We start from the raw sequence: 24433 nt of genomic DNA, 5'->3' as shown, positions 1-24433 counted from the left end.
TGAGAGACAGAGAGTGAGTGGGGGAGGGGCAGAGAGAGAGGGAGCACAGAATCCAAAGCAGGTTCCAGGCTCCCAGCTGTCAGCACAGACCCCAGAGTGGGGCTCAAACTTGTGAATCATAAGATCATGACCTGAGCCAAAGTCGGACACTTAACCAACTGAGCCACCCGGGTGCCCTGTGTACTCTGAAAACTATAAGACACCAATGAAAGAAACTGAAGATGAAAGAAGTAAATGGAAAGATAAACTGTGCTCACAGATGGGAAGAATTAATATTGTTAAAATGCCCATATTACCCAAAGTAAATTTACAGATTCAATGCAATCTCTATCAGAATCCCAATGACATTTGTCACAGAAATACAATAAATAATCCTGAAACGTGTATTCAATCACACAAGACCCCAAATAGCCAAAACAAACTTGAAAAAAAAAAAAAAAAACAAAACAAAGCTGAAGGCACCATATTCCCTGAATCCAAACTATATTACAAAGCTATAGTAATCAAAACAGTATGGTATTGTCATAAAAACATATAAAGATCAATGGAACAGAACAGAGAACCTAGAAATAAACTGATAAATGTATGCTCAATTAATTTTTGACAAAGGGACCAAGAATGTACCAGGGAAAAAGTGCCATCTGTTCAGTAAATAATGCTGGGAAAATGGGACAGCCACAAGCAAAAAAATAAAACTGTATTACTATCTTACATCATACACAAAAATCTAGAAATGATTAAAAGCTTCAAAGGAGACCAGAAACAATAAAAGTCTTAGAAGAAAACAGTTAATCTACTATAATCAAGTATGGTCAGGATTCGAAGTAAATCATTTACAACTAAAAAATGAAACATGTACTAACATATTTAACAATTTCAAGGAAGTAATTATAGAAATACAATATTATTATTTTATATCAGGTGATAGAGAGAAGGAGAAGAGAAGGGAAGAAAAAACATGCTCATTTTAACATTTCTCACTGTAGAGAAATAGTTATTGTAAATTTTGCTTAAAGAGATAGACCATTTTCATAAAAGTGAAAAATGAGAGATATGATATTACCTTGCACACCTAAAACATCCTGAATCATAATCTAAACATGAGGGGGAAAACATAATGTTGTTTAGTTAGCAAACCTTATGAAGCAATAAAGCAGAACTTCTCAACAAATATGTCCGAGCACAATACTGTTGTACCAGTGGGTCAGAGGCATGCTGAGATATATTTAATTGGTATAGCCTTAGATAATATCCCTTTAGTCTTACGAATGAGATGTCCAAATACGTCCTTTGACCCTCAACTGTATTATCCACCTTCATATAAAACACGGATAGAGTTTTGTTAGAGATCACTTGATTGCTCTGGCTTTGATCATCATTTTACAGGGCTTGGGTGTATGTGGGAGAAGGCAGGTGAAAATTTGGCCTAGAAAAGAAAAGGGACAGGGTAGCAAGAGTAAAATAGCAGCTATATTGAAGGTTGCTGTAAAGTCAGAAGAGTGCCCAACTGTCCAGGACAGGCCAGTAAACTGCCACTCCTTAAACATCTCTGACTATGAAAAGGAACAGTTCAAGCATGCAGGGTGAGACCAAATCTACATGGAGGGTAACAATAGCTTCAGCTTGGAAACTAGAGTAATATAGAGTTAATACTTCAGGTAGGTCATCAAATTCATTTCTTTAAAGATATGTAGAATCAAGTTTTTACCTTACCTCTTAGCTGAACTGCATTCAAGTTCTCAAAGAGCACATCACTGAGCAAAGGCAAAACAGTTTCAGAAGGCAAAATATGTCACATACACATATACAACTCTTTCATATATTAAATACATTGTCAATAGGCTGACTCAAACAAATGCCAGTGGAACATGATAACCTCAGTGTGCCTAATTTCACAAGCCTTTGTTTCTTGGAGTTGGTATTAACAGTAGACAAATTAGTTTTAGCTTCTTAAGTATAAGTTTTCTTCGGGAGCATGGTTTTCCATATAAAACTTAATGATGAGTGTAATCATGAAAATGATCACTGTCTTCGTTTGAATTTCTCTCCCAGAGCAGACACCAAGACACCAGACTGAGCACTAGTAGCTTATTTAAGAGGTAATAAAGGAGCACAAATGAGGAAGTGGAAAAGGAGAGGGAAAAAGAGAAGCAAAAGCCAACAGGTTTCATAAATAGGGGTTACCACTATGGACATGTGGGAATAGAACTGTCTCATAATTGTCCTACACAGGGACAAAGAGTACTTACCCTAATTGGTTGAGGTGGGTGAATTATACATTACAGTGTCAAGCGAATTCAGAGGTAAGCTGAGAGTATTCAGAATGAGGATTTACATCTTTGCCATAGCCTATCCCTTGCACCACACATATTTATTCATATTCCACATTACATACATTTGGTTACTGATACCTCAAGCCATTGGCCAGCCAAAATCTCTCTCTAAAAAGAGAAAAACAAAACCTACAGGATTTGAAAGAAGCTAGAACTCATCAAACAAGCTAGAGTTCCATGGCTCCAAGAGTTTCTAAGGTAGTAAGTGCTATGCATCAACTGTCTTCTGTCACCTATTCTAGATTTCTTTTTCCCTTTGTCATCACTTCTACTTATCCAGGTTGTTTACCCAGTAGAATGACCTAGATTTAATCTCTGAGAAGTATGAGCTCCTAGTTATCTTAGATTGTTGCAATTGCACACTGACTGTTTTCATTGATTGTTGAAACATCAAGGGGTACCATAGTTATTTCCAGCCTCCACACATACTCTGCCCTTTCTGCAATGTCTACTAGTAATCTTAGGTCCTTAGGTCTTCGTGCTTATTAGTGTTGATTACATCAGGGAGTGCAATAACTTCTTTCCTGCTGCTCTGTAAGAAAGAGCAGGTTTTCTTAAAACTATTGGAGAGGCAGCATTATTCAATAGCCACCGGTTGAATACACACTGTATCCTGTATCAGATATACTTTCACGCTTCCACCCAGAACAATCATCCCTATTTTTAGTACCCTGGTAGCTTCCAGATAATGTCATAGGACTATATGCCTATCGAACCTGTTTATTATAAAATCGGCCCTTGGATCTAAGTCAGTGTTACAATGGATCACACTTGAGGGAGACATAGATATTCCTCACTCAGCTCTCCCTTCCAGGAAGAACTCTTTGTCCATCTGGAAAGTACAATCAACAGACAGTGCCAACTATCAGTTCTCACAGCTGCCTGGAATAGTCAATATTTAGTGATTAATGCTTGCTTCAAAGCTGCCCACTTTGGGTTGGTAAAACCTTTATCAAATAAACTTCACAGCTGAACTTCTCTCCATGCCCAACCCAGCTTCTATTCTCCTATTTTGATAGGTTTCAGACCCTAATAAACATCTTACACTCTTCCAGAAAATCTGAAGAAGAAGAAAAAAAAAATGGGGGGGGGGGGGCAAGATGGTCATTCCTAATCCTGCCACTAGTCTATATATATGCAGAGTCCAGAGAAATGAGGTAGCATCCATAGTTTGCAAATGAATAAGACTTTTCATGTGCTTCCTGGAAAAAGATTGCCCTTTGGGGGAACAAGGATCTCTAATCACACAGAGTATGGAGTTTCAGAAACAAGAAACAAAATGTCCCCCCAGTGGGTCACTGGGAGTGATATTAAGTTAGTCAACTCCTTTTCCACTCCATCTACTCTTCCCACTAGGGCCAAGTATAGTATTAAAGTATTTGCTACAAGTAATATATTGTATACTGGAAGAAGGATTCCATGAACTTTCAGAGTATTGCCCATAACTTGGCATTTTAATTATATCATTGGTTGGCTATTCCAATACTCTAGCATCTGGGCATCTTCTGAGTGGTGCAATATGTGGTAAAAAAGGAAGAGCCCACAATCCTGGATGCATTTCCATACTTCCATTGAGAGAAAAAGGATCCCTTTGTCTGTTTTGATATGTAATATCCCATGTTGGTAAACCAAACACTAAACAGCCTGTTTGAAAAATGGTCGTAACTGGAGCCCTGAAAGGATAAAAAGCAACTGCATATTAAGAATGTGTCTTTTCATATTTGAGTAAATAGAATGGAAAGGATTCAATATGTCAACTTGCCACCTCACAGTCAATAGGAATTCCTGAGGAATGGTACCATCTGGTGACAGCCAGGTGAGCCTTGCATAAAAGGAGTCCATGCTGTTAGGCCTACACATAGCCTCCTTCTCTGCCACTGTGACCACTTCAGGGAGTTCTAGGTTGAAACACGTGCTCAGGTCTGGAAACTGGACAAGAGATGGGGACTTTATATTAGAAAGCCAGCACGAAGCCTTTAAGATGTCCATTCCCTACCCTCTTCTGCTGGTACAAACCAAACAGTACCCTTGCCGGTAGCCCATCTATTTTTCCGCTGGGGATGACACGTATTCTGTTAACCATCTCCATAATGCTCCATGGCTAAACCCCTCTGGCTGCCCCTCCTGCTCTACTACTCTGTGTGACAACTGCATCTACCAGTTTATGGAGGTTAAGTGATCCCAGGCAGCCTCTATTCTCTTTTTTCAGGATTCAGTCACTCTTGTAGTTATTTGTGAGCCTGTGTCTATCTTCCTGGCCTTTTCATAAATACCATCATCTGACAGATTTCCATTTGCCCACTTCTCTAAACATTTTATTACTTTCTCACAACAACTGCCATCACAACACCACCATATCTACTTGTCTTAGCATGAGCCATCAGTTTTTCCAGAGGTCCTTCCCAGGTTGCTTATTTCTTTATCCTAGGAGAGTTGTTCCAAGTAAGTAAACTCAAAATGCAATCCCACTTAAACTGTGGTGGGTCCTGACAATTCATGATGGTTATGTTTTGCAATCCTTACAGGGTATAGTAATTTTTTTTCCTTACTAGACCTAGAACATCCCGGGGTGTCTTAGGTTATAACTCAACCCTAGCTTTAGGTCTAGTGGCCAGAAAGGACAATGGAAACTAACCATGAGCACCACACATGAGTTACGAAAGAGAAGCATTTGTACCATCTAAGGGCAACAGGAAAATTCTACATCTTAATAGAGAAGGGTACATCATTTCTGTGGGCTCAAAGAGCCCAGGGGAATAGGAGTTCCTGACTTGGGGGGACATCAACCATTCCCATTTTATGTATCTGGGCTCCAAGCTGTCCTAGCTTCAGTCCTGGCCTTAGTAAGCAGGTCCTGCTTTTACTGAGTTTAACCTCTATTGGAAATTGTCTTCTCTTCTAATTAGGACCTGATCTGATTCTCAACATGCTATTCTCTCCCAATGCAGGAGAGGCAAGCCTCTTTATGTACTACCAAGGGAGACTTCAGACACTCTCACTTAGCTCAAAAGTGGCAGTTAATTACTCTCAGTTTTTCCAGGAAAAAAAAAAAGCAAATGAAAACAAACAACTTTTCTAAAGCATCAATGAAAGTGGATGTGGGTGTTCACCACAGGCTGTTCCTGCCACCCCAGATTGTTCCATTGTACTGAGTATCTCCTATCTGGTCAAATGTTTTAGCGTTTCATTTACTTCCCTATCAGGCTCTCCAGGGTTAATATAGGAGGCATTCAAGGCCATGAAGCTCATCTACTTTATAGCTCCACCACTCTTACAATCAAATCTTGGACCTAATTTTTAGCATAATCCTCTCTTGCTTTGGTTGGTGAGGTTAGATTTAAATATGGCCATAGATTTCCTCCAGCTTTTGAAGCATGCTCTGAGTAAACAGCTGGTTCTCTGATGCTGTTGTTACCTTTTTTCAAAATATTTGGGGCAGTTAACAAAAGTCAGCCAAGGGCACTGTCCTTATAATCACCATAGGTCCTATAACTGAATTGCTACAGCTATTAACCGTATAAGCCTCAACTTACCCTTCCTTCTAAATGTCATCCCAGTTTATCACTTACGGGTTTCATGGCAAAAAAGCTGCTATCATACTCAATGGTTATTAACACTCATTCCATTTACTACCAAAAAGCATTACTTGTTGCCATCTGACTGAGTAATTCATTTCCAGACTGTTCTGCTGTTCTGCTTTATTGGGCCATTTCCATTACAACATCCATGATGTGGGAGAAAGCATTTAAGAAGAGATAAAGAAAGATTCAGGAACTTGATGTAGATAGATAGCACCCTGCACATTAACTGTCTATGTGGTTACTCAGAGGTTAACTGAAGATATCTATGGTGGGCATCAAAAGGGCTTCCTGTAACCACTTAATCATTTCTTTTTAAAGGAAAATTCCAATGAACTGTTTGAACATGCTTCATCCTACCTTACCCATAATTTTTCAAAGAGTATACCTAAACATAAGATAATTTGAATATGTAGTTAATCCATTATTTATACCTGGCTTCATGATCACTTCACAGCACACGCAAAACTGTGTTATGTGAGCTTGCGCACACAAAACCAAACACCCAAACCAATAAACAAATGCTCTATAAAACCAAACCTGTTGCAGCCTTTTAAAGTCATTTAACCTGATGTAGTTTTTAGGTATACTATCTCTTAAAATGAGTTTTGGAAGTAGTCCTTTCTATTAAAAGGCAATCTACCACTTTTTCAAAAACTAGTGTGAAAGATGATACACAGAAAGTAACCCCTGACTGATTTCTGACATTCCTAATGGAAAATTTATAACACTGAAAAAAAAATCAGTAAAATGTAAATGATGTGACTGACAGTGAATTGCAGTAGAGAGAAAAAAACAAAAAGTGATCTAACTATATCATTCTTAACCATTGCTTCAAACCATTCTTTTCCCCAAAGTTTCAGTTGCTTTTTCAACACAGAAAAAGTGAATGAAAGCATTCTAAGATTAGCAAGTGAATTTTGGAAGGAGAATAATCCTGTAAGTAAGATATCTTCTTATGGGCAGATAATCTGAAATCCACAAGTAAATGATAATAAATTTTTCTTCATAATGATTTGATCAGAGAACATGTACGACAAAGTGTGCATCAATACTATGGAGTTTTTTCAATGCCAAGGATGAACAAGAGTTATCAGTATTCTCCACCAATGCCCTCATAGCCATACACTCTATCGTTCTATGAAGAAAAATGGCGTATCTACTTTCCTAATTGATACTCCATAAAAGGAAGGTCCTTCACTACTAGTAATTAAAAAAAAAAAGTATGTTTGTATAACCTGTTTTCTAAATTAATAAGATTGAAAAAATTAAAACTTGTAACCTTTGCACTATTTTCTTTAACAAACAGCTTAAGAATATAAATGAAATGGAATAAGACATAGATAAACTTGAAACCAAAAAGGAAATTCACAAAAGCCCAATAAAAATAAAAACCCAGCTTCCTAAAAATATTACTTTTCATTAACATAATCTCCACAAATTTATTCCTTCACTTTCTGCAATATTTTTTGCATATTATTTTCTTCTGATTTCCATAGAAACAGCACTAGTTTTCTCATCCTAAGATAATTACTGTCTCACATTTGCTTTGCTCACTTGTTGCCTTTCCATTGATATTCCATCTGGCCCAAACCAGTATTTTCATAAAACTTTAGAGAAAAGATAAAAGAGAGCTTTCTTTTGCACTTCTCAATGATACCTTACGTTCCTATGATTTAGTGAGTTTCCAATCAAAGGAAAAGAGAAAAGCATATTTGGTTTCAAGTGAAAAGAAATAATGGATTAGAGAGGACTCACATGTATTTAGAAAAAAAATAAACTTTAATGAGAGTTTATGAAGAGTTGAGAAATATCTAAAACTGTGAAATATAAATATTTACAGCACAGACCAATGCTCCAGAACTTCAACCTTTCCACTGGCCCATCCATCAGTAATGAGTGGTTTGAGACCAATCCTCTGAACTGTGCCTCTCCCAAACCCAGAAAAAGCATGATACGAAATCATTATCTGTATAATCATTGCAACAAATCTACTCCTTCTATTTTATACTAAAAAATAAAAAAAAAAACCCTCAGAAATAGGTGGTAATTCATTCTTCCCAAAGCTGTGATTTCTAATTCTAAATCTTTATACATTGCAATACCACCTTCAACCTCATAATATTTCTTCCTGCATCTCATTCATTAATCAATGTCAATCCCTTATCTCGTAGGCTATACACCTTTGGTCTTTTACTTTCCTCCCTTTGAGTTGATCCTATACTCAGCTGTCTTTACACGTGCTTGACCACCCTAAAACTTTTGCAGTACAGATTTCCCTTTGCCTTAAAGGAAAGATTACGTGGATCTCAGCTCCAGATACTAGCATCAATCATTTTTCTTCTTGCATTGTGTTTTCCATTTCTAAAGATAAAATCAATACATCTTTTGAAGTGTTCCTAATACCCTGATAAATTGTTAAATTTACAGCAAAGACAGAGGATTATAAGATTTTCCTTCCTAAAGCATTTATAACATTGAACTCTATCCAAAGTGCTTTGCCACTAATGACCATATCTGTGCCATAATCTGTGGATTCAGAAGTACAGGTAAAATGCTGGCCCTTGAGCTTATTTAAATCTTTTCTCAAAAAAAAAAAAAAAAAAAGCCAACTGTACTTGCTACTTAGCCACATGCCTATTAAAATCCACCCAAAAACAGGAACTCATTTTTTAAAAATTGACTCAATATGTGACTAGAAAAAATAAAAGCCTAAAGAAAACGTATGAAAGATAAATGTATTAATGTCCTTGGATAATTAGTTTTCCAATTTTAAGTCTTACCTATAACTGATACAGAAGTTATTTTCAAATTATTATTTGAAGCTTCTGTACAAAAATTCCTTAAACAGAATTTTATTCTGAAATTGTCATTTCATTGTCTTTGCCTGTATCATTGTGAAACCTGAAAATACTAATGGACCAATCAGGAAAACCTAAGGTATATCCCCCAAATAAATTAATATTTAAAGCAAGGGTGTCAAAGAAAAAGCCCTGATGGAGACCCATGCATCAGACTTACATGTTTCCACACTGCACAAAAATTAGTGGACATAAAAAGACCAATATATCAAGTTTGCAGAGTCATGGGGGGAAATAGATTTATCTCATTTCCAATCTAAGTCCTTTCTAGTCCTACTGTAATTGATGTGACTTGAAAAGGGAAGAATGCTGTGGTATCTGTCTTTATAACGGAGCAGAGAACAAGGTCATTAGAGAGGCTGTCCTCATGGAGTTCATAATGCTGAAACACTATACTCTGCAAAATTCACAACTACATTCTATTGAAAAAAAAAGGATGAAGAAACTAGATCACTGTCATTAATGAAAATGATGAAAATGTTCCCAGAATTTACAAAATAGATTCATATTCGGATTATATGTATAGGGAGCTTGTAAGTCAGAAAGAAAATTAGTGACACATGGAATATGTAAATCCAGCCACGCAATCCAAGGCACATCAACCTAAGGCTCTGTTTTTGTTTCTGTGTTATTTCCTGGTTCTGCTCCTTCCATCACTTATGGCTTTGACAAAATTTTAGAATAGCAATGTTCTGAGGATCACTATATTAGAAAAGGAGGAAATAATGAAGAGGTAAAGGAAACTGAGTGTTGACAGAACAATCTCCCCAAAGCGCAGAACAGCAGGCGAGCAAGAGTACAGCTTGACTGTTAGCCAAAGAGAGTAGTTTGAATCAAAATAACCTAAGGAGGAGAGCAAAATTTGGAGAGGCTTAAGGCAACTACATAAAATCTTCTGTAGACATAGACCTAAATGCCAGAAGAGGGTTGAAAAATTATGGGACGTTCTTAGTAGGGGAAAAATTATAGAAAACCAACAAGAGAAGAATAAAAGAATGTGAGAAGTATAGGTGAAATTGGTTGCGATCACTAAGATTTCGTGATTTGTTTAGGTGGAATTGCTTCAGGTAACTATAAAATTCAGGGGTGGGCTGTGCTGGCAAATGGTTGAAACAGCTCAGATGAAGTATCACCCGATTTGAGGAGGGGCTGTGAAATTTCCAAGTTCCGTGGGTCATCAGTGGGGATGCTGCAGGCATCAAGATGATGAAATATGGCCAAGAAGAAATGAACATTTGAAACAGATATGGAAGCCCTTGGGAAAGAGATTAAGAAAGAATGGGATGAGTCATTTCAAGAGGAAATTTAATTTTGAAAGTTTTAGTCATGTGTACTCTAAAAATTAATTGGCAACGGGATTAGGTAAATTTCTCTCCTTACTTTAAGCTAAGGTGGTATTAGAGAACTCCTCATTTAGGCTCTTACTGTATAAAAAATGGGATTAGCAGAGCAACTGTGGCTGTGAAGTTTAATGTTGTGTAAATAATGTTTCTACCCTGAAAATTTGGTGAAGGTCTTGACGTTGGGTTCTCCTAATATACTATGGCTCTTCAATATAAAATACTGGGAGAGCATTCTTATTAGCATGAAGAGTGATTACATAACAGAGGAAGACCATTAGTTATTTGATTAGGACTATCCACCTGTGTAAGTCTTCCCTTGGTGACATCAGTAGGAAAAAAGGAAGAAGGGGAGAGGAGAAAGTATATGTGGAAGGTGTAAGAAAGAAGTTTCTGATGACAAAGTTGAAGGCGCTTCAGAGGGCTACAGGGAGGGAGGTGCAGGAATAGACAAGAATAGGAAAGGCCTAGGGGCACCTCGGTGGCTCAGTCAGTTAAGTGTCCAGCTTTGGCTCAGGTCATGATCTCACTGGTTTGTGGGATTGAGCCCTGTGTAGGGTTCTGTGTTGACAGTATGGAGCTTGCTTGGGATTCTCTCTCTCCCTCTCTCTCTTTGCCCCTTTTCCACTTGACTCTTTCTCAAAATACATAAAGTTAAAAAAAAAAAAAACAATAGGCAAAGTCTAGTTAGCGTGAAGTCTAGAAATGAAAAAAGCCACAGTGAAGTAGAGGGTCAGAGAAGACATTCTGGGTTAAAAAAGCACTTAGTGGTTACCTCTTTGGATTTGACTAGTTTTTTAATATAAAACTTTGCAGTCTTTGTTTAGAATTTGTTTTAATCAATTGGTAAATGTCTGGTAAAGCACTGTTTAAAATTCACAATATTTCAAACTGATTAGAAAGAAAATGTAGACTATTTTCCTCAAAAGAGAATTTTTTGTGTGTGAACATATAGTCCTCATTCTGTTACTGAAATTGTTTGTTAAAAACCAAATCAATGAGATTATTTACAGAGTGCATAAATTCTCTTTCTCTTTCTCATGTACACACAGGCACACACAGACAGAAAATTAACAATAAAATATTTCACTACCATGATTCTCAGGGGGAGTCTTGTAAGTGTCTATAGGAATAAATGTAATTTTGAATGTTTATTGAAAATGTTTCTTTACTTATCAACTGCTAAGAAACATCATACTACATTTATAAACATCACACTTTACGCAGGCAGACTACACGGTGTTCTGGCTTTGTCGATGCCCCTATCAAACCATTTTAGGATCAGAAAGTCTGAACTGTATTTAAATAGATTAGTTCAGCTTCAATGGTGCCATGATTTTTCTTTGGGACATTTCTCGCAAATTATTACTTTTTTTCTGATATATGTAGATTATCCGGAGTTTACTTCCTAAGAAGGGTGGTTTGATGGTGATGATGGGAAGCAGTGACAATAGTCCTGGAAATATCAACCAAACCCAGAGAAATGAACAGCAGATGCTACAAATGAAAAAGCTTCAGAAACTATGTCACTAGTTCTTAGTGTTCTATTTCTAGAGGAAAACACCTTGGTTTTCCATAAAATATTACCAAAGTGTAAATATCAAGCTCCAGCCTTTCTAGTCTGCTCAATTTTCTATAAATTTCAAACGCAAAGTCCATTAATTTAAAAAAAAATATACAGAAATAAATGATACCCCTAGATTCTAGGTATCATTTTTTATATTCAACAAGTAGTTCCAGATATGGTTATTTAGTTACAATATACGTAAATCATTATATAAATATGCTTCCCCAAAGGTTTTCATTAGGACTGAGTATTTAGAAAGGAAAGGAAAAGATTTCTGTTTTACAGTATTTACCAAAAGAGCTCTCAGGTTCCATTGAATTTTTATAACCTAATTTTTTTCCTGTTTAAAATTTATGACATTTACTCAACTTGCTCCAAGCTAACAGACATTGGTTTACATTGCTTTTGGTATTTTCTGAACAATTTATTTAAGAGAGTGAATGGTATTTATTGCTCATCCCATGAGACAAACATGATTCTGGCCAAGTTTTCAGTCCAGAAAAGTCAGATGAAATATGAGAAGATGATGCATTCTTATTCAATCTTAATGAAACTTTAAAATTAGCCATATGGACTCAGTGAAAAGCTGAGGTTACTTTTATGCCTTTGAGCTGCGATAGGTCTTGTGATGTTGAGGCATCATTAATTCTTATGCCTCAAAAAGGAAAATTAAGACTCCACCAAAAACATGTTGTGAAAGGGAATTCTGCTGAAGAGCATGGAAATGCCTCAAATGATACTGTTTTGTTTTGTTTCTCAAATGATCTTGTTGCCTGCATCTAGTACTTAATACTAGCACGGGAAAGGAAAGAAAGGAAATTTGAGCCAAGAAATAAACTAGGTTGCTTGTGCTTGAGAGCGCTTATCTGCCTTTCTTCACACAACTTGCTTCCAAAAATCATTGAAGGAAACAAGAATGTAGGAGTATGGTGGTGATACTGCATAACTTCATAATCAAGAATGTCAGTAACTGGCTCAGGAGTATATTAGCACAGGAACATCATATCACATTCTTTTTTTAGTGACTTAATTTTAATTTGTAAGCAATTATATAAAGTATGAAATAATCAAAAGCATTCAAGGAATTTTAAATGTTATCTTATTTTAACTAGTAACTTATTAAGCCCTTTAAAATAGAATTATTTTACTGGAATATAATAACTCTAAATTTAGAATAATAATTCACATTTGGTAGAGTCCGTTAACACCCTCAGAAAGAAACGGACTTTTCATTAAAATATTTAGTATTTTTACTATTTTTTTTTGTTGCTGTTGTTGAAGAGTGAGGGTGAAGGGAATATTTGTTTTTACCTAAAACGTACAAGCTTATAGGGTAATATTTTACTATTTGTGTAAGTTATTCAGGGAGTGCTTTGAGTAGCTATATAAAATTTCTCAAACAGGGTTAGGTTACATGAAATCTTGGAATACATGCCAAGTATATGTGAATAAGCTCCTATAGAACAAATAAAGCATATTTAATTGAAATACCAATCTTATTCACATATTTACAGAGGAAAAGTTAGTTAATATACTCCACAAAAAGCTCTTGATGGATATTTAAGGTAATAAAAATGTGGTGCTCTTTGAAGAAAAATTAAAAGATCAATGTGGGGGTGACTGGGTGGCTCACTCAGTTAAGCATTTGACTCTTAATTCTGGCTCAGGTCATGATCTCATGGTTCATGAGATGGAGCCCCATGCCGGGTTTGATGCTGATAGTGCCAAGCCTGCTTGGGATTTTCTGTCTCCTTCTCTCTCTGCCCCTTCTGCTCTACTCATGCTCGCTCACTCACTTTCTCTCTCTCTCAAAATAAACATAAAAAAGATAATGTGAAGGTTTGAGTGTAAACATAGACGTGTAAACAAATTGTATTCATGAAGCAGGCTACTTCCAAATCCAGACCAAGCCCGTGATTATCCTTCAAGTTAGGCAGGGAAAACATGAGAAGCTCAGCTCTAATTTAAGTGCATGACAGTAGGTTAGTATGGTAAAAATACTGTTACTGTTACCCTGTCCCACCAAGAAAACCTTGAGAAATGAGAAATCACAACTTCTAGCATTACAGAAGAATGATAAAAGTGAATTCACTCATTCAATCATTTATGCATGCACCCACTGCATAAGTATTGAGAAGCTATTATGCGTCTTGAAGAGTCAGCAATGAATAAAATAATCTCAGCCTTTCCTTTCATAGAATTTACATTCTATGTGGCAAATGCTTGGCATAAATGAACTCAACCACATTAGACTTTCAGGCAACAAAACGCCACTTCAGGACATAGTTACACAGCCTAGGAAGACTGATGAGCATAAGCACCACAAAGATGGCTGCCTCTTGCATTATTTATTATCAGGATTGTTTTGAAAAACATTTTCTCCTTGGACAGATGCAATGCACAGACTTAGCTACACCCAGTACCCCATCATCTCTGAACAAAGCAGCCTGCAGGCTACAAGCTCAAACCCATTACCTACTGGGGTTCCGTTTTTTTTTCTCCTGTTGCTATACATTCCATAATTTATGAGCAGTGGTATACTGGGAAATAGTTAATAACTGGCTCTCCGAAAAAAAGTATATGGCTATAGATCTACAGAGATGGATACAGAGAGACATACATCCATCGCAAACTGTACTCATAAATGGATGGCACATCATTTATAAATGATGATAAAATATAAATACTCATTGTCATTTCCACATAGTCAATTAATTCTCACAGAATGCTTTAGGTGATCTCTGCCAACCTCTCGTATTTGTTGCCAACTTACAGTTTCACTTGATGAGGTGGTATAGCAGCATGAATGGTGGTGGGTATTTTGTTTCCTTTAACGAGTAAAATGAAAAGGAAGCAATGAAGAATTGAATTAAAACTTCCCTCATCTGTGAATGATGGGAGCTACATTTTTATTGAGAAAGGTAACAGTTCTCCAACACTGAAGAATATTTCCTCTTTATTGAGTACACTACACACAATGCAACAGTTGGACACACATCATGCACTATGAAGTTTAACCAACATTAACATTTTCCCCACTACATTCTAGACCAACAATAGAACATCTCCCTTCCTAATTCGTGCTGCCAGTATGATGCCACTGAACGCACAGCTGGGAAGAGATGGGCAGTAGCCTACTATTTGTAGTAGTTCTAACCGTATGAATCCACACAGTAAACATCAATAACCTCAAATCACAGATGTGAGAAACCTTCTCAAAAATTAGAAAGTGGTGACTTTTGAATATTTAATATTTCAGTATAATTAATTGTAAGTTTATATAATTTAACTTTTAATAGTGGTTAGCCAATGGCTTAAACAATTTCTGAAAACTGGACAGTTTTCATGGGCAGCTTTGGCATAGCATTACTTATGAGCTTCTAGAAAGCCCCAAGTACCTAAATACCTATAATTCTTCTCCTGGTTTGCTGGAAACATTCCAGGTTTTAGTGCTGAAAGCCCCACATTCTGAGGAACACTTCAGTCTGAGGCAACCTGGGACATCTAGTTATCCTAATCTGTGGACTCTCCAGAATATGTATGTAACTGCCTACTTACTGATAGAGCTGGTGTCTTTGAACCTTAGAGCCCTTGCAATGTCTTTTCCCCTTAGAGTCCTTGCCCTCCGCTCTGGCTGTGGGCTAGGAGATAGAATCCATAAAATAAATTATTGTCATGGTCCCGGTCGGTCACTGTCAGACTGAATAGCACAGTGCCGCTCGCACTTGGAATGTGTCCTAATTCAGGAACATACCACCTTCTTTTGCTTTATTGTAACCAAGCCCTTGGAACCATTAAGCTCTTTTGTCTTCACATAATGGGGGCTCCCAATATTTACTTCAAGGAGTAACTCAGAAGATTAAATGAGATCATGTTCACACAATGCTTAGGTTATATGTTCAATAAGCAGTAACAGCATTCTTGTAAGTAGTCCTAGTCCCTTTGTAAATCATCTGCTTTTGCTGGTGGCCCCTGCAGAGAGCCAGCTGCCAGCTAGCCTCTGAGTACATGCAAGCCTGTCTCCATCACATGGTAATTGGATTAAGCAAAGGAGTCCTACGTCTGGCATTGACACCGGAGTAGCATCAGTCATGACCTTATAGCAATGATTCAGGCCTTGGATCCACACCTTTCCTCTAAGCCAGTTGTAATCAGAGCTAATTCCCATAGTCAACCCCTGTGAACCATGTGTTACTTCAAGCCATTCATCTCACAAGTGTTTTTTCAAATTTAAATTTTTTTTTTTAATGTTTATTTATTTTTGAGACAGAGAGACAGAGCATGAACGGGGAAGGGTCAGAAAGAGGGAGACACAGAATCGGAAACAGGCTCCAGGCTCCGAGCTGTCAGCACAGAGCACGATGCGGGGCTCGAACTCACGGACCGCGAGATCATGACCTGAGCCGAAGTCGGCCGCCCAACTGACTGAGCCACCCAGGCGCCTCAAGTGTTTTTTCAAATTTAACTCATGTTCCCATCCAGGAAGAATAGGGGACTGTTTCTTGCCAGAGTGACAAATACTTCCCACCCCCGTGTTATCACTTTGGCTGGAAATCAAATCTAGGAAAAGGAGTGCAAAATGTGAGGAGCAGGGAGTTTTCAGTTTTCTTAGGAAACTGTTTATACAGGGAACTGGACAGATGACCTGGAAGATAATCCAATGCTGTGGAGTAGAGGCCAGCAAACCCTGGTCAGCTCACAGTCTGCTTTTGTAAATAAAATGTTATTGGAACACAGCCTTGCTCATTTATTTACATATTGTCAAGAGCTGCTTCTGCGCTTCGGCGGCACAAAAAAGTTGGGTAGTTGTGACAGAGACCATGTGGCCTGTGAAGTCTAAAATATTTACCATCTGGATCTTTATGAAGAGAAAAAGGTTGACAATCCTCGCTCTAGTGTCTAAATGAGGAAACACTTTTATCGATTCACCTGGTCAGAGGGAAATGACCTGGGAAGACGGAAACACTGGTTGTCTCTAGCTGCTCCCAGATTTTCAAGTAAGACACTATGCTTACTCCTCCTCCAAATAAAGCCACAAAGGCTTTGCTGTGACTGCATTTACCTCGAATGATTAGAGACCAAGCTTGTGGCCATTGTTTGTTAGAACTTCCTAAAACAAAAGCTAGAAAGAGTCCTAAGAGCCTGCAGTGTCAGATACTGATATGTTTATTCTAAAAATGCAGGAATTATTTCTGTTTCCCATGCAGCTTTCAGAATACCATCATCACTCTCCAGAAATTATACCAAAAATCTCTGACTGGGAAGGACTAGCAACTTTTATCACCCTGGGCCAAAATTAAATTTGACCTTTAATGAAAAAAAAAAATAATTTCATCTTTTATGTAGAGAAGTAATCATGAGTATATATTAAGAAATTCTTAGCAAAGGCTGGGATTTATGTAAGAAAAATATAATCTGTCAGTCTAAGAAATGTGTTAATTATACCACGATTCTCTTATTTTGCTTCACTGGAGAGTTGTTTAAATTGGCATCATTTCTTTTTCAGTTGTCACGTTGTTTTTCTCCACAGGTTTTCATAAAATAAAACCAAAAGCAAATCACAATGATTATTGAATTTTGTGACGTATGCTTCAAGTGACACAGTAGAAAATTAGGTTAGACTGTCTGGATGGATCCTTGTTTTTCAAAGTTGTTTTTTTTTTTTTTTTTTCTTAGTCACTTCAGACAAGATGCCACATTCTTGCCTGAAGCACTGGCAATAAAAGAAAGGTGTTATATACAATAGAGAAGCACTTCCAAGGTTAGTATACAATGCCTAATTTTTTTGTTTGTTTGTTTAAGGATTTCATAAGGCTCCCTAGTTGAGTAGCTGTCCTATGAAGGCTTTCCGTTAGAAATGATGGGTGGACTGAGTCAGGCCCTAGAAAGAGGCACATTTCTATACTTCAAAGAGAAAGGAAAAGAAACAAAGGCTGGAAGAGAAGGACAATCTACCTTAGGAGTAGATTTCTTTTTTTGCTGTGCTGTGCAAGTGTGGGGATGAGTGTGGGAGGAACAATTGGGATGCATACTGTACGGCCAGGCCTGGACAGTTCTGAATCAGTAGTCATTACCACCTCTCCCTTCCCAGGGCTCTGCCGCTCTCTGTGGGCTGTGTCTCCCCACCACACACACACACACACACACACACACACACACATATAATGAGTCATTCATGGCTTCAAGAAAATTAAAAAGTAACATAAAAGTTGTCACCTCACAAGCCAGTTTGATCTCACTGCAGTAAGTACCGACTCTGTCTAATCTTCCTTCTCTGCAACCTTCAGTGCCCCAGGCATGACCAGAGTGAAGCAGACATCACTTCTGCATCATCACTCTTGATTGAGCTTCAAGCAAGATTAGTTTTAACTTATAGCAGAATCTCAGGGCGCAGGGAAGAAGATGCGGCCTGGTGATCATCATGAAGATTACCTATCCACCTACTCTGCTTCAGGACTCAATCTCTTAGCCATATTTTCATTTGGTGCCAATGGAGGGAAGAGAAGGGCATGCTTTCTGTTGTCTCTGTCGTCAAAACCAGCTCCAGTCTTTAGGGCAAATGTTCCCCTATTTGAAAAGCATTCCTTCACCTGGAGAAGCAGATTTAATTAAATTCTCTTGGGGAGCCTTGGTGGCTCAGTCAGGTGAGTGTCCCAGTTCGGCTGAGGTCATGGTCTCCCGGTTTATGAGTTTGAGCCCCACATCCAGCTCGCTGCCATTAGCCTGTCAGCATCAGCGCAGAGCCCGGTTTGGATATTCTGTCTTCCTCTCTCTGCCCCTCTCCCACTTGCGCTTGCCCCAAAATAAATATTTAAATAAATAAATAAATAAATACTCTTTACTGAAGTATTCAGAAACTGTAGTCCCAGCTTTACCACTTTTTTTTTTTTTTTCCAGGGTGACCGATAGATACATAAAGAGACATTCACATGATTTGACTATGACTGAGAGGCCAGGCTGGGGAAATGGAGTGGACCCTTTTTTTATGATTCATTTGTTAAAACCAAATTGACTGACTCTTTCCTGTTTTGTTTCGTTTTTCTCTGAAAATAGACTCTTCTTTCTCCTACTTCAAAACTCCAAACATGCGCAAAGTGACTCTTGTAGGCCATAGATTTCTGAACAAAACACTAGTGATTTAAGATGTAAAAACGGAACAGAAAAACTAATATAAAAGGAGATTCAATGAAATATGCACTACATATTTTTATGGCAAAATGCTACAGAATTAATGAATGTTTTGTTATTTATACACATAAGCACAACTATGTTGATACACACACAATCTTTTATCTTTGTAACACCATTTGATAAATGTGTATTGGGTTAATAAACAAAGAAACTATTACATGCCTAGAACCTATTTAGTGATCTAAGTAAGTTCAATCGTATAAGAGATCCAGCTCAAGAGATGACATTTTTGTTCCCAAGTTAAATATATAATCTATATAGGATATTATTATCGAATATTGAGATTAATTTTTTTCTTTTCTAAAAAATATGAGACCTTTCAGACACTGAGAAAATTGATAGTGTTTTTAAAAAGCCCATGAACCCATCATGCAGCTAAAATTATATTTGTCTCTTTAGAGACATAATTCTACGAAACATTAGACGTTGATAGGTCTATGTTGAGATAAAGATAGTTACAGATAGATCTATTTCACTCATTTTAACTGCTGAATACATGTAACACATTATTTTTCATTCCTCTGTTGGATGACTTCCACTGAATAAGGTTTTCATTTCCAGAAAATTTTCTGCTGCAATGTGATCCTTGAACACATGGAGCCAGTGCTATCCACTGATCAGGAAGGCAGAAGGTGCTGCCTAGAGGGACAAAAAAACTAATCACTTAGACTTGACCTTAAGAAAGGTTTTTAAAAGTGCTTATAGGAAACAATAGTCTGAAAGAAAGAAAGAAAGAAAGAAAGAAAGAAAGAAAGAAAGAAAGAAAGAAAGAAAGAAAGAAAGAAAGAAAATAATAGTCTGGAAAACAATGCATTCATTTGCAAGAGCTGGATTTCATTAAAAGCAGAAAACTTTTTTTTTCTTTTTTTTTTTTTTGAGAGAGAGAATGTGCATGAGCAGGGGAGAGGCAGAGAGACAAAAGCAGAGAGAGAGAGAGAGACAGAGAGAGACAGAGAGAAAGAGAGAGAGAATCCCAAGCAGGCTCTGTGCTGTCAATGCAGAGCCTGACACAGGGCTTGATCTCCGAACTGTGAAATCATGACCTGAGCCAAAATCAGGAGTCAGATGATGATCTGGGGCGCCCGGGTGGCTCAGTTGGTTAAGTGACCGACTTTGGCTCAGGTTATGATCTCGCGGTTCATGGGTTCAAGCCCCGCATCAGGCTGTGTTGACACCTCAGAGTCTGGAGCCTGCTTCGGATTCTGTGTCTCCTTCTCTCTCTGCCCCTCCTCCATTCATGCTCTGTCTCTCTCTCTCTCTCTCTCAAAGGTGCATACATGTTTTTTAAAAAATTAAAAAAAAAAAAAGAGTTGGATGCTCAACCGACTGAGCCACCCAGGTACCCCAAGAAATTATAGGTTTAAAACATAAAGACAAAAATGAGAGAATGGAGAAGCAGAAAGAGAAAGACCCTTACTAGACTGTAGGGAGGGCAGGGACAGGACTAGAGAGAAGAGAACCAGTTTGCACTGGAGTGCAGAGGCTGATCCTGACCTTTCTTTCAAGTTTCTTATCTACAGCACAATAGGGAAGCCTAGGAATTAAGTTCATTACATATGAAATGACTTAGCTAAGGTTTTCTAGAAAACCAGCTTGAGGGAGGGAATAAGTATTGATGCTTTCTTGGTGTGATACTGTGATTTATAATAAATATTTTGTCTTTGTCCTCATCGCTGGTACAGAGCTACTAAAACCCTTGGAGTTTTCTAAGTAATGAGAGCTATAAAAATGTCTTGTTTATCTTAATGAGGTCAGTTTTGGAAGCAGCTAGGAATAGCGGCTTCTTGCCAGAACTGCCAAACATGTGATTAGGTTAGAAATTTTAGTCCCACCCCACCCCCCGAACTTCAGGGAGGGGAGATGGGCTAGAGTTTGAATCATTTGCCAATAACAATCATGCCTACCTCATGAGGCCACCATAAAACCCTGAAAGACTAGGTTTAGAGAGCCTCCAGGTTGGTGAACACATGGAAATGTCAGGAGAGGGTATGGAAGCTCCATGTCCTTTCCCCATACCTTGTCCTATGTGTCTCTTCTGTCTGCCTATTTCTGAGTTATATCTTTTTATAATAACCTGATGACCTAACAAGTAAAATGCTGCTCTGAGTTCTATGAGCCATTCTAGCAAATTAATCAAACCCAAAGAAGGAGGGGGTTGTAGGAAGCTCTGACTTCTATCGGTTGATCAGAAGTACGTGTAATAACCTGGACTTGCTTCTGGCATCTGGAATCTAAGGCAAGAGTTGTTGGAACCTCCAGTCTACAGCTGATTGGTCAGGAGCCCAGGCTTCAGACTGGAGTCTGAAGTTTTTGTGGGGGGCAGTCCAGTAAGACTGAACACTTAATCTAAGGGATCTGATATAAACAGACAGTGTCAGAAGTGAGCTGAATTGTAGGATGCCCAGCTGGTATCTAAGAACTGCTTGGTGCTGTGGAGGAAACCAACCCCAACCTTCAATGCAACTGGTTCCAGAACACCCCAAAGATTTGGTAAGATGTCTGAGCAAGAGAAAGAATACATGAAGTATGGAAGGAAGGGAGCCAACCCATGAAATGGCCTCAAGGCCCCATATTGGCTGTGTCTTCACAATAAACTATTTTCTAAGCAAAGGTCTCCACTCGATGAGAGAGGACATTTCTGGATAAACTCCACAGAGGAACTATACTTTAGGGAAGTTTTTCAGAGGGAAGAAAAAGAGAGATCATGTTTATCTGCAAACCTTCTTAGAATGTTCTGTCTTCTCCATAGGAAGTTAGCTACCTCCAATTCCAAAGTGTACAACCTTGGTAGATTATTGAAAAGCAGTGTCTCATGCCAGTAGGCAGTGTTTTGTCTCAGTCCAAAAGTGGCAAAATGTAAGAACTCTGAATAAGCAGGCAAGTCACAGGGCAAAGTGGTAGCTGACCCGGTCAAACATGCACACCAAAATAGCTATGCCTGAGGCTAAGCAAACTGCTAAGTGTTTAAAGGAAGAGAAAGCCAAGAGAATCTGAAGAGACCCTTCAAATGTATTCCCTCCCTGCCTTCTTAGAAAACTGAGAGGAACCATGTATTTGGACATATGACAATACGAAGTCTGCCAGCATACAACAGACACAACAGCCATACCACCCCATCTGGTCTCACACACTTCCAGAGAGCCACAGAGGAGATCTAGAAAAATTTCCTGGACCCTTTCCTGCTGTGGAAACTGAGATTTCCTAGTGTGTGATGCGATTCTTGAAAACTAATAGACCCTTCATCAGAAGAAATGTGAACTCCAGAACTTGGCTTAGTTCCAAGCAAAGCTAGCTGTGGTGCAAAAGGATAACTAAAATTGCACATGGGCATATCTGGAGTTGCAAATGTAAATCTGAAATCGCTTTAGATGAAAATAAACCCCCCAAAAAAAAACCAAAATAACACCAACACAAACCCCCAAAAAAGATAAGGTACAACTCAGATCAATGGATGTTGCGTACCATATGGACGGCATAAGAAATATAACTGCACTTCTCATGACAGAAGCTAATTGATGGCTGGAACATCAGGGACAGTTAATAAAGATGGTGTGACTAAAACTAGGCCTCTAGGAATGACGAATTTTGAGAAGCAGAGAAGAGCTCCAAAAGCGTACCACACGAAAGGGAAAGAAAGGCAAGAAACAAGGATTTTGGCAGTGCGTTTGATGTAGGTGAATGCAGAAGTGAAATGAACCCAGATCATACGGCTTTGACGGCCAGACATAAGCAAGTGTTATCGTAGAAATATAAGGAAAACAATACACAATCTTAAGCAAGGGAGTAACATGAACTAAGGTAAGCTAGAGGAAGAAAAATCAAGAGGCCACGATAGAGTCTGTTAGGAAGAGAAATGGAAAGAAAACTAAAGTGGCAATCGCAATGGTCTAGACATGAAGTAATAAGGGCTTGAATCAAAAGAGATGACAGTGGAGTCAGCAAGACTCCAAGGAAGAACCAAGTCTATTATACTTAGAGACCATACTTGATATGGGGTAAACTACAGGAATACTTCAGAGACGACTGAATTTGGGGAATGGGTGACTGGGTCATCGTTGGCTCAAACCAGAGAATTAAGAAAGCCTACAGGGATACTGTGAGAAAAATATGGGCATAAGTTCAGTTTGGGGCTTACAGAATTTGAAAAACTGGTAAGACATATTAGGAGAAATGGCAAGGTGGCAGATATAAATGACATTGTAACTCCAGGGAGAAAAAGACCAGGTTGTGATTAAGATCTGGCCATTCGTACTGTATCGCATTAACAATAGAAGTCAACAGAGAAAAATGATGATCCTGCCTCATGGCTATGATGATAAAAGTCAAATACTAAACCTGGAAATTGTGTGTGAAATAAAAGTTGAAAACAAAATGCTCCTATAAAGCATTGTAACAGACTGAAATGTTTGTGTTCCCTTGAAATTCACACGTTGAAACACTCACCCTCAATGTGATGATACTTGAAAGCAGGCCCTTTGGGAGGTGATTAGGTTTTCATGAGGTAGTGAGGGTGGTACCTTCATGGGATTAGTGTTCCTATAAGAAAAGGATGAGACCCAAGAACTCTCTCTAGAAGCAGCCTTGAGGATAGGTCCTTTGAGCACAGAGAGAAAGGAGCTGACTACAAGCCATTCAAGCAGCTCTCACCAGACACCCAATGTTAATACCTTGACCTTGGATTCCCCAGCCTCCAGAATTGTAAGGAAAAAAAAAAAAATGTCTATTGCTTTAGCCATCCTGTCTAAGGTATTTTGTTACAGCAACCTGAACTGACTAAAACAAGCATTTCAAGTACAACCTGAATCCTTCTTGTTTTTTTTGAAGGATTTAGTAGCTAAACTGCAAAATAATTTTCTGTTAATTTTGTATCTGTTTAGCTTTTGTTATACATAAAAAGGATTTTTCCCTGTTTCACTCCTTACTTCTCAGAGCAGCCACATTTTTGGTCTTGGATAATATCTGGCTTTCCCTAGAACCTGAAAAGTGTTATTTGGTGTTTTGGGATGTCCCAGCATGGCTTCAAAACTTCAAGGGAGAAGGGGATAATTCAACTACAGAGAGAGGGAACTGAGTTTCATGACTGATGGAGAAGTAAGAAGGTTCTTGGAAAAGCAGCTAACTTAAAAAAAAATCCTTCACTGCACCAGAGAACAGAGGTGGTACCTGTGAAGGGCTGACTTACAGCTACCTGTGGTCTCAACACACACAATGCCCACCCCCCTTGGGAGCCATAGCCAAGGGTCAGCAGTGTGGCATGGCAGTAAGGAAGCAAGCATTTGGATTTATAGGGGCTTCCTGCTTTGGAAGAGATTAACTCAGCTCGATCATCAGTGCCCAGCATGGACTAATGCTGCACTAATTTCCTGCATTACTCAGCTCCAAGGTTTGTGTTAGGGAAGGGGCTCCAGGAAACTACTAACATTGGCTGTTCCTGCAAAAGTTATGGGAGGGATGTGAGCCGCGTTAATTGTGATTTAGAAAAGTAAATAGAAAGTTAACTAAATAGGACCACTTCTCTTCTAGTTGCACGCCTTGTGCATAGCGTTCTAAAATAAGGACGGGA

The 24433-nt window shown here is 38.3% G+C and overlaps 1 protein-coding gene across 3 annotated transcripts in view; it reads left to right on the top strand.

The window, feature by feature from the left end:
* The first annotated feature begins 1553 nt into the window (after window positions 1-1553).
* Window positions 1554-24433, top strand: part of LOC122216640 (transmembrane protein 258-like) — a 46195-nt gene continuing 23315 nt past the window's right edge. Inside the window, exons 1-4 of one of the 3 annotated variants that reach the window (XR_006201008.1) lie at window positions 1554-1658; window positions 17356-17440; window positions 17967-18323; window positions 18577-18869. The gene's annotated coding sequence lies outside the window, so the exon portion shown is untranslated. Of the gene's footprint in view, window positions 1659-17355; window positions 17441-17966; window positions 18472-18576; window positions 18870-24433 lie in introns of those variants that run through there. The other 2 variants (XR_006201006.1, XM_042933724.1) reach the window with 2 other exon arrangements.

Source organism: Panthera leo, chromosome A1 (assembly GCF_018350215.1).
Source record: "Panthera leo isolate Ple1 chromosome A1, P.leo_Ple1_pat1.1, whole genome shotgun sequence".
NCBI classification, from domain to species: Eukaryota; Metazoa; Chordata; class Mammalia; order Carnivora; family Felidae; genus Panthera; species Panthera leo.
Note: the sequence above shows the minus strand (reverse complement) of the source record. Positions and strands in the feature narration are given on the sequence as shown.